Below are 12,332 nucleotides of genomic sequence, written 5' to 3' on the forward strand. Positions count from 1 at the left end.
GTACCTCTAGGCGTCTACATGGCTTTTATTTGTGTTACCTAGTCTCAGTGAAATTTAAATTAATTTCATCTATTCATATTGATGTTGAAGATAAGATTCTAAGTTTATCTAAGAAAAATATTAAATCCTAACCGTGTTACTCCACGGTAGGCTGATCTTCCCCTAGAAAATCCAGTGCTGATCCTGCAAAATTGACTCATGGTAAGGGTCAGGAAAATAATGAAATAATTTATACCAATATCATGAACGCGAGAAAATTTAGTACCCAAGAAAACAATTATGATACTAACATCTTTCTCAAGATCTACTGCTCTAAACATATCTGTCTAACACAAAACGCACAAATTGAAATCATTGTGATAGGTCCCTATGAAGCTGTTTGTGACCCATTAAAGATTTTGTTGCAAATTGAAATAATCTTTAGCAACCAGAAAAACAGTTTACATTACTCACTGAGACTTTTTTCCAGATCTACTGCTCTATACATCTCCATAACCCCTATCAATACACAGATGGGAGGAAACCTAATTACCTCCTTATAAATTGAATATATCCCTGCTCTGACATGTTCTTCATCTGTTCCAACTCTCTCTCATAGTTTTCTATCTGCATTTGATAGAGAAGGTCAAAATATATAAAGTAAAAAGAGTATTTTAAGGGACTCAAGAATTGACAACACACAAAGGCATTTTAGTAACAACGCCGAATAGTCAAATGTTTTCACTAATGTAAACACGGAGAATGTTATACAATGGCATGCTGACCATTTTATGAGAGAAACTAGAATAATCAGCAAAGGCATTTTCTCAGATAAAGTAGAATATCAGCAAATATAACATAGTATTGGAAATTAGAATGATCACCAAAAGCATTTTCTCAGAGAAAGTAGAATATCAGCAAAAGAATAGATTTGAAACTTCTAGAAAACTATACCGGAAAGTTGGTTAAAGCTGATTGACCCCAATACTTGAGAGCTGCCAGATCATAAGCTCTGGCTGCTTTCTCCTCCTCATCAAATCTGCCTGCATTTCATGAATCGACAGTTAAATTACAGATCTGCAACTGCACAGAGACTATGAATTCACAGCATTTAATGCATGTATAACGAGCCAATTAAAAGTATATGCTTACCAAGATAGACTGGAGAATCCAATCATTATTCAGAATTGATGAAGCATAATAAGACAGTTAAAAGCATTCCAATTAGTATCCAAATAAGAATTAGCCTAGTTAAATATAGGAAGGAACTTGTTTTTAATGTTCATAAAGAGGAATAAAGAAGAAAAATATTTTGGAAATCTTGTTTCAAAACATAACCCCCTTCGTGGACGAAATTCTCACACATCATTAAAAGAAAGCCATCAATGAAATCTCAGATTTTTCTTAAAAGAATTTAATCCATACAAATATCTTTGTAAACATACCTGGTTTATAAGATAGCGGAACCCATCCAGGCAAAAAGATTTAACGCATAATTTATTAGAATAGAAATTCATAGAACTAACCTCGTTGACCCTTGCTGGTATGACCATCTTTAAGGCAGCTGCCGTCCCACAGATAGGCTTCATATTTCCCTGTCCGTCTATGCCTGAATTGGGTCCCACATAGTACTTCAAATTAACATTTTATTTTATATATATCTATCTATCTCTCTCCATATATAAAAGTAAATGTGAACAAACCTAGTAACTCTATGGTAGACTGAACTACTTCCACCAAACGAAGCCCTGGACGTGTTTTTGGGATCCATCAAGTACTCCCTATTGGATTCTGCAAATGTAGGCCATAGACAGGAGTTTAGTTTTAGAATCCATATTCCAGAATAAACAGATACCGAGATCCAACCTAAAATTACAAGTCCTTAAAATAACCAATATAAAAAAATTAAAACAATATCAAGTATATCTTGCATTTCCATTGTTATTATTATTATCATTAGAGGATGCCAAATCGGAATGTAAGATCATGAAGAAACCGAATGGTGAAGTACCAACAATCTCAAAAAGACTATCGCTTAGCCATCATGAAATGAATTTTTTTACAACCAACTTTATTTTATGGCAAGTTTACGGGATCTTGAACTATGGTGGTCCCTAATAGAAGATATATTTCATCTTTTAAGGCAGATTAGATGATCTCTTGTTTTGACAGGGACTTGAATCTTCTTAAAGTGGAACAACAAGGACAACACAGTGAAATAAGAACCGTTCAAGGAGTTCCACAAAAGATGGAACACCCAAATCAGACAAGCAAAGCAACAGGAGCCAACTCCAAAAGAAAGAACAAACAAAAGATTCGATCAAATCTAGAATAAAACTGTGTGTTTTACAAGGAAAAAGTGATAAAATTATGCAAATCAGTAGTCAATGGAACCTCGTATCCTCCGTGTAATATTAAGAGCAGTCTTCCAAAAGAGTCCTCAGAATCTTCAGTATGATAACGTTACAATCAAAATCAATACCTTCTTCAAGCATATATTGGAGGGGTATAATGCTTTCTTATAAGTATGTATTACAAGGTTGCACATATATAGAGATACAATCTCTAAAATGCCATGAGAATCACAGCTACCACAAAATGATTTAATAGTAAATATTATATCTCTTCAAACAAGTTGATATTTTTACAAATAAGATAATAATGAAAATTAGATTTAACATCATTTAAAATAATAATCATATAATTCTTTATATTGAATAAAATCTCAATAATAATATTAAAATAATGAAATGGATGATACATGAAAATTAATGAACTAAAAAATTAATGAGTTTTTACCTTGCAAAGTGAAAATATTAAAGGATATTTGATTATAAACTCCACATAAGATCTTGCATAATCAACCTTTTTAAAATGTGTATTCAATATTTTCCTATATACTTAAAGAAGGATTTACTATTATTCAACTAATAACTATCCTAATACAATGGTTTACATTACATGAGATTATAAAAGAATCAAGATATATGTACATAAAGATTGTTATGATGTCAACAAAACATATTTTTTATATTAAAAATAGGTAGATCAAATACAAAAACATCCAACGATAGTATCAAAAAAGAGGCCCAGCCTCACCAAGAATTCAGAGTATCATGTAAACAGACTAAAGAAGAAGCTAAAGGACATCTAGTGTAAGACATCATAATGGGTATCAACCCAAGCAGTCCAACCAAGAGGACCCTCCATCCAAACTATGATCTTACGCTCCCGGATTTGCGTAAGCATGAATATCTCATTTTTCCTTGAATTAATATTCTTTCTTGGTTTAGCCTTTTGCAAGTTCGTTCAAACATTTGAAGGTCATCGAAGTTCCTCCTCCACTCGTGACCATGCTTCAGCTCATAGATGAAAACAGTGACATGCCCATCTTTCAAGAATCTCCTCAGCTTGTCTTTCTCCATCATCATTGTTGTGTGGACCTACAAAAAGATTTTTAAAAAAGTGAGTTTTTGAAAAAACTCAGTAAGAACTCTAGTGTTGCTTTGATACCTTTCCTCGTTCCTGCACTTCCAAATCTGCCAGAGGATGTTAGAAGACAACATATTCCAAAATGAATTAGCATCCTTTTTAAGCCCATCAATATGACCAGTAACAATTTCCAGAATGTTCACATTTAAAGGATAAAAAATACCAAACATATTCCATATTTCTTTAGCAAAGATGCAATCAAAGAGGATATGTCTACCCGTTTTCGGAAGCCTGCCGAGATTGCAAATGTCAGTAGTGTGACCATCTTGTCTAATAGGGAGTCTGTCAAGTAGAATCAGCCACCTAAAACATATGATTTTAGGCTCAATAGGGCCTTTCTAGAGAATATCAAAATACTTTTTCCAAGACACAGCATCAAGAGAAGAGTACCAAACAATATTGATATGATTAATAATATTTTCATTATGATCAATGATTCTATAGATATTCTTGGCTTTGAGATTAACCATGATGACCCCATCTAGCCATTTGCACTTTAAGTATCTATGAGATCCACATGACAATCGGAGGGCAGGTCCTTAGTGGCCCTGACAATCATATTATAAGTCTTCTTTTTGGAGTCCGGAATATTGAATCTGTTCTTGAGCTCATCCCAATTGATGAGTTTATCATTTTCAAAAAGATCAGCAAGCTGGGAGATCCCCAGTTTAGCCCACAACCTAGTAGAGCATGCTTGGGAAAGGACCAGGGGTTTACCAGCCCGGTGCAAGTTCCACCAAATGGATCTTTCACCATATAGATGCTTAGCATCATGGAAATCCTTATTGGTGATAAAATTCTTGACATGGTCCCAGGCTCTGCAGATGGATCTGAAAACAGCAGAGCCTCGGACATTGACCGGGAAGTTGCCAACAATTAAGTCACAAAATGGGAGATTCCTCCAAGATCTAGCTTTTTTAGGAAAGCCTCTTACAATATTATGCCTAACCAGCACCTTCCATGGATCGTTCCCATCCATAGAATGAAAGATCCATTTGGTGGATAAAGCAATACCTTAAATTTTAAGGTCTTTAAGCCCCATCCCCCCAAGGAGTTTGTCAGTATGACACCAATCCCATTTGACCGCATGCCTTTTTCTATTGCCTTTACCATTAGACCAGAGGAAGCTCCTAATGGCCTTTTGAATTTCCAAAATTTGGTAGTTACTTAACATCCAAGCAGAGGAGTAGTATATGCTATATGAAGACAACATTTTTTAACAAACCTGAATTCTGCCAGCAAGAGATAAAGATCTGTTATGCCACTTATTCAACTTCTTATCAATTTTTTCCTTAATCCAAGATCACATGTCTTTGAGGGAAGGCTCAGCAGAAAAGGGGATGCCTAAATACTTAACAATCTTATGAGGTCTGCCCCATTGGAAGTTATACTGATTGAACCAAATAGGAGGTTGCTCTTCCCACCCCAGGTAGATGGATTTGGATTGGGAAATAAGAGCACCAGAGATAGAGCAAAACAAAGTAAGTTTGGTTTGCTAGGCTGCAAAGTTATTGTTGGTAGCACAAACAAACTTAGGAAGGATATGAGCAAGTCTGAGGGCCAGGATCTTGGCCAAAATTTTATAGGAGACATTGAGGAGGGTGATAGGCCTCCAATTTTTTATAAGAGCTTTGTCCCCATCTTTGGGAAGAAGTTTAATGATGCCACTGTTAATCTCAGGGCCAAGGGAACCATTAGCTATGGCCTCCACATAAATGTCATGTAAATCCTTACAAATCCAACTGATATTGGCCTTATAAAATTCAACAGGGAGCCCATCAGGGCCGGGGGCCTTATCATTATTGAGAGAGTTGATAGCTTTTCCAACCTCATCCAAAGAGATGTCCTTAGATAAGATAGTAATATCATCATTATCTAGCATATTGGGGATAAGAGGTTTACACTTATTCCTAAGAACAATAGCCTCCATAGAGTCTTCAGAGGTGAAGAGATTCCTGTAGTAATCGGAAAAGGCTTGGTTAATGATAACAGGATCCGAGATATCCTGGTTGTCAATAAGGAGTTTGTCAATAGACTCCTTGCTTTGTTTTTGTTTTAAAAGGTTAAAAAAGAATTTGGAACCACGGTCTCCATTCTGGATCCAATGAGTGCGAGATCTGAGTTTAGCACCACAGATTCTAAATTGTTGATGCTTCCTCAGAGCATCCTTAGCAGATATCACCTGGGAGACAAGGTCAATATTAGAGGAATCATTTTGGACATTGCTCTCAACCTCTTGGAGATCAGAGGAAAGACGTTTTTCAATGAATCTATAATCCTTAGCATTCTTTTGACCAATAGTTTTGAGGAGACATTGCCAAGCTGGGAGATTGACCTTCCATCTGTCAGTCATGGAGAAGTTAGGGAAATTGACCTTATTGATATTGCAAGTAATCTGGATAGTAGCAAGGATATCTTCATCAAGAAGGAGACTGGTATTCAAAATGAACTTGGGATTAGTCGTCCTAGGGTGAACAGGGGCGAAATTGAGGCTGACATGGGTAAAAATGGGATGATGATCAGAGAGAGTGGTGGTCGTAACAAGGACAATGTTATTCTTGTTGTCAGGAAGGAAGGAGAAAACATTCTTGTTGCCATAGAAATGGTCAAGTCTGGAATAGATTCGAGAGTGGCCCTGTTGGAAGTTGCACCAAGTGTGCCAAATCCCGGGGTTAGAGGCCTTATTGCCAGCTAAAGGGTCAAATAGAGTCTTAGAATTAATTAACTTGTTCCAATGAATCTTTTCATTATCTTTCCAAACGAAGGGATTACCTCTAGATTTATCTTGCTGGGACTCAACCATATTAAAATCTCTGCCAACCAGCCAGGGGATATCAGGGAGGGTAGTCATCCATTTCCAAAGATTAGCCCTCTCCTTAGAGTCATTGGGGGCATAGACAGAGAAAATGCCAAAGATATTATTACTATGATTAATGATAATCCAGATAGCTCTCTAGCAGGGAGAGGTGCCATTGGCAGTAATATAGTTCCCCCATTTGGGGCTGGTGAGGAGAGCAATTCCACCTCTGCCTCTATTGTGATTAGTGCAAAACTTGATCGCATTATTCCATATAAAGTTAAGGTTGGTTTCAAGCATGAAACCGATGGCTTTATCTTCTTGCAACATAAGAAAATCCATAGAATTAAAAGAACTAAGAAAACGCTTAATAACAAATTTCCTATCCGGGGATTCTAGACCCCTCACTTTCCAAGATAAAAAATTCATGAGGAAACATTAGAGGGAGTAGGGCACAGAACACCAACTTCATCAGCTGAGGGTAAAGACTTAGTAGAGCTATCCCCCGTTTTCTTACCAAAGGTTTTATTCTTAGATCCTGGAGGTCTTCCCCTACGTTTCGAAGCAAGGGTATCAGATTTAGGATTATCTTCATTTTCGGATTGGGAATCTACTTCCATCGAAGGCATACCGGGGAGATTTTTAATAGCAGGGATGATTTCAATAGAACAATCATCACTTAGTTCCTTAAAAACTTTTTGCGGGAACTTCTGAGATGCTCCTAGAGAGATATTTAGGTCGGAATTGTTGGAACAAATAGTAGGGGAGCAAGGAGGGTTGTCACTGCTAAATTCAACCACAGGAGGGATAACAAGAGGAGTTTGGGGAAGGATATTTCCCGAGGAGGTAGGATTCAAAGTTTTAGGATGATTAATGTTATTACCCTTGTGCCTTCTTTTTTTGTTGACAGTTTGGAAGCCATCGTCAGTGTTTGCCTCATCAATAGCCATGTCTGAAAAAGGGAAAGAGATTTGAGCAGTATGGGAAATAGGAGAGGCTGAGTCAAAAGTAGGAGGAGGTTTGGAGGCAGTTTCCTCTTGAGTGTTTTTGTTAACCGAAGGAGGCAGATTAGGGTTAGCGGGTTGAGGGAATTTAGTAGGGTTCTGATTCTTTTTAATAATGGGGCAATCCTTTCTAAGGTGGCCCTCTTTCCAACATAAGAAACAAGCATTTAGACCTCCCAATATTTCAATAGGGCACACAAAAGTTTCTTCCATGATGTTAACAAAGATGTCAGCAGGGATTTCCTTCCCTGGTTGCAATGAAATAAGGACTCTGGCATCCATATGCGGTACCAGCCTAATAGTATCATCCATTTAGATGGTTTTGCCCAATGATTTAAGCAATTGAGGCAAGAATCGCCATAAAAAGGGGGGGACATTTTTAACCATTATCCATCTAGGGGCCGAAAGGGCAAGAACTTCTTCGTGCACAGCCTCAGGAGTCCAAGCCAAAGCACAGAAAGAAGTGGATCCAACGGTCCAATATTGCTTTTTAAGGACTTCAACTTGGGATTCATGATTAACAAAGAATATCACAAATAAACCCTTCTGGATCTACCGACAAAAAGAAATGTGAAAGCCCATTTTGAGATTCCAAAAATTATGAAACCAATGGTCAAGAAATTTTCGAGGAGGACACTTATCAAGTTCAACAACAGAAAAGAAAATCACAGTATTCTTTAACCTATTCTTCTCCTTAATAAATCTCAGCAAGCATTTCAAGATTAGGAGCGATGGAGAAAGGGGCCAAAGGAGTCGTAGAGCACTTACCGGGAATGGTGACATCGCGGGCACTGGCACCTGCAAGGCTAAACTTGGCTTTCTCATTGACAACACCAATTGTATTGGTCACTGCTTCAGAAAACGTTTTTGGTTTACAGGTAGGGTTAGGGGTATTAACAGAGACGCCATTAATGCTGGCGTCCTTTGGCATAGTGGGAGAGGAGTTAGGGGGTACGGGCTCTGCCAAACGACAGAGCGAGGGAGATTGAGAACCAAGTAAATCAACCATATTAATGGAAGGGTTGGAGAGGACTACACCTGGACTGACATTGCGATCGGGGACCTCCAGCTGTCTCCCGTCGCTCCGTTCAAACCTATCGGAGATCACCACCTTAAAGAAGCCTACGCTTTATTCCAAATTCGTAGAGTTCGCCGAAATTCACAGAGTTCAAATTCAAAAATAAAATTTTCAACAAAACATATTAGAATAATATTAAATAAATATATCTATTGTTTTAATATGGTAATTGATTTTTATTTTAGTCTTTATTTTAAATTATAATTTTTCTTATACATTTAGATTAGAATATTTTGATCATTTTGATTTAAAAAATATTGATTAAAAATATTAATAGTGTCATAGTGGCTAGTACTTGTCATTTTTAGTATTGTAATTTATTTATTAAATAGTTTTTACCATAATTAATAACTAGTCTCAATTATAACCTTATTTTAATTAAAATATTATTATTATAATTAATAATAAATTAACTAGGATTATAATTGTCATTTAATTTATATTAAATTAAAGTTATAATTTTATCATTTTGATTATAATGTTGTTAAATAATTATTTAGTTGAAATATTTAAATAATTGTAGATTAGAAAAAAGATAATTAAGGGTTATTGTTTCTCTTTATGGATTTGATTGTGTTTGTATTTTTCAATGAGTCTAGAAAGAACAACAACAAGCATAATGGATTGTGGACAAGTGATCACTTCAATAATTAAGGGGTTATAGTATTATTGATTAAAAAATTTATAATTATATTATTATTTCAGTTTTAAATTAATTATCAAGAAGTTAAGTTATATTTTATATATGTTCTAATCCAAGAAATAAGTAATTATAAATCTTACTCATAATTAATTTTTTTTTTTTTTTATATTAGAAATCGAGAGTTCAAAATATAGATAGAGAGTTTATACAGAACTAGGGAGCAGGGAGCAGGGCCTCAACCGCCAATCAGAGGAATATATATAGCTATCTAACTATCCAAAAAGAGGGGGCATAGCAGAATAAATCAGAATTGGAGGATCTCATCCTGATCCTCCAGCCATGTGGTCCAACCTTGTTCGCCTTCCATCCAGACCACCTTCTTTCTAGCAAGGATCTAGGAGCAAATCTCAATCCTATTGAAGGGACGAGGCCTGCTGTCCTATAGATCCTTTATCAGCTTCCGCACTGCCTTATCGAAGGAGGTCTGGTTCTCTGCGATCCTAGCCCATTTGTACTCGTCTTGCATCTCATAAACAAACATGGTTGCCCTGCCATCTTTTAGGAACCGCAGTAGCTTATTTCTCTGGAGGTTCATCACAAAACAGACCTGCACAACAATTTTGTAATGTGTGAGTTTTTTAAAAAACTCAATACGTTCCCTTGTAATACCTTGGAACTTCTCCTCATTTCTGAGTTTCCAAATAAACCAAAGAATATACGAAGATAAGATTTGCCAAACAAGATTAGTATCCTTTCTCAGTCCATGAATAAAACCAGTAACTATATCAAGAGGAAACACAAATTCTGCAATAGAAATTCCAAACAGAAGCCAAATATCTCTAGCAAAGGGGCAATCAAAGAAGATGTGGCACGCAGTCTTAGGTTTTCTGCAGATAGAGCACTACTCATATTCAGCCAATATCCTAATAGGTAATCTATCCAACATAAGTTGCCATCTGAAGCACTGAATCTTAGGAGGAATGGGGGATCACCAAAGTTTCACAAAAGATTGTTGCCAAGTGTGGGGGGTAAGATTAACATACCATAGTTTGTTGACATGCTCAATCATCGATGGATCACTGTTTAATAGGGCGTAGATAGATTTGGCTTTGATTTCAGGGAGGGTAGAGCCATCTTTCCATAGGAATGAAAGGTACCTCTAGGCGTCTACATGGCTTTTATTTGTGTTACCTAGTCTCAGTGAAATTTAAATTAATTTCATCTATTCATATTGATGTTGAAGATAAGATTCTAAGTTTATCTAAGAAAAATATTAAATCCTAACCGTGTTACTCCACGGTAGGCTGATCTTCCCCTAGAAAATCCAGTGCTGATCCTGCAAAATTGACTCATGGTAAGGGTCAGGAAAATAATGAAATAATTTATACCAATATCATGAACGCGAGAAAATTTAGTACCCAAGAAAACAATTATGATACTAACATCTTTCTCAAGATCTACTGCTCTAAACATATCTGTCTAACACAAAACGCACAAATTGAAATCATTGTGATAGGTCCCTATGAAGCTGTTTGTGACCCATTAAAGATTTTGTTGCAAATTGAAATAATCTTTAGCAACCAGAAAAACAGTTTACATTACTCACTGAGACTTTTTTCCAGATCTACTGCTCTATACATCTCCATAACCCCTATCAATACACAGATGGGAGGAAACCTAATTACCTCCTTATAAATTGAATATATCCCTGCTCTGACATGTTCTTCATCTGTTCCAACTCTCTCTCATAGTTTTCTATCTGCATTTGATAGAGAAGGTCAAAATATATAAAGTAAAAAGAGTATTTTAAGGGACTCAAGAATTGACAACACACAAAGGCATTTTAGTAACAACGCCGAATAGTCAAATGTTTTCACTAATGTAAACACGGAGAATGTTATACAATGGCATGCTGACCATTTTATGAGAGAAACTAGAATAATCAGCAAAGGCATTTTCTCAGATAAAGTAGAATATCAGCAAATATAACATAGTATTGGAAATTAGAATGATCACCAAAAGCATTTTCTCAGAGAAAGTAGAATATCAGCAAAAGAATAGATTTGAAACTTCTAGAAAACTATACCGGAAAGTTGGTTAAAGCTGATTGACCCCAATACTTGAGAGCTGCCAGATCATAAGCTCTGGCTGCTTTCTCCTCCTCATCAAATCTGCCTGCATTTCATGAATCGACAGTTAAATTACAGATCTGCAACTGCACAGAGACTATGAATTCACAGCATTTAATGCATGTATAACGAGCCAATTAAAAGTATATGCTTACCAAGATAGACTGGAGAATCCAATCATTATTCAGAATTGATGAAGCATAATAAGACAGTTAAAAGCATTCCAATTAGTATCCAAATAAGAATTAGCCTAGTTAAATATAGGAAGGAACTTGTTTTTAATGTTCATAAAGAGGAATAAAGAAGAAAAATATTTTGGAAATCTTGTTTCAAAACATAACCCCCTTCGTGGACGAAATTCTCACACATCATTAAAAGAAAGCCATCAATGAAATCTCAGATTTTTCTTAAAAGAATTTAATCCATACAAATATCTTTGTAAACATACCTGGTTTATAAGATAGCGGAACCCATCCAGGCAAAAAGATTTAACGCATAATTTATTAGAATAGAAATTCATAGAACTAACCTCGTTGACCCTTGCTGGTATGACCATCTTTAAGGCAGCTGCCGTCCCACAGATAGGCTTCATATTTCCCTGTCCGTCTATGCCTGAATTGGGTCCCACATAGTACTTCAAATTAACATTTTATTTTATATATATCTATCTATCTCTCTCCATATATAAAAGTAAATGTGAACAAACCTAGTAACTCTATGGTAGACTGAACTACTTCCACCAAACGAAGCCCTGGACGTGTTTTTGGGATCCATCAAGTACTCCCTATTGGATTCTGCAAATGTAGGCCATAGACAGGAGTTTAGTTTTAGAATCCATATTCCAGAATAAACAGATACCGAGATCCAACCTAAAATTACAAGTCCTTAAAATAACCAATATAAAAAAATTAAAACAATATCAAGTATATCTTGCATTTCCATTGTTATTATTATTATCATTAGAGGATGCCAAATCGGAATGTAAGATCATGAAGAAACCGAATGGTGAAGTACCAACAATCTCAAAAAGACTATCGCTTAGCCATCATGAAATGAATTTTTTTACAACCAACTTTATTTTATGGCAAGTTTACGGGATCTTGAACTATGGTGGTCCCTAATAGAAGATATATTTCATCTTTTAAGGCAGATTAGATGATCTCTTGTTTTGACAGGGACTTGAATCTTCTTAAAGTGGAACAACAAGGAC

This window comes from Cryptomeria japonica, chromosome 8 (assembly GCF_030272615.1).
Source record: "Cryptomeria japonica chromosome 8, Sugi_1.0, whole genome shotgun sequence".
In the NCBI taxonomy this organism is placed as follows: Eukaryota; Viridiplantae; Streptophyta; class Pinopsida; order Cupressales; family Cupressaceae; genus Cryptomeria; species Cryptomeria japonica.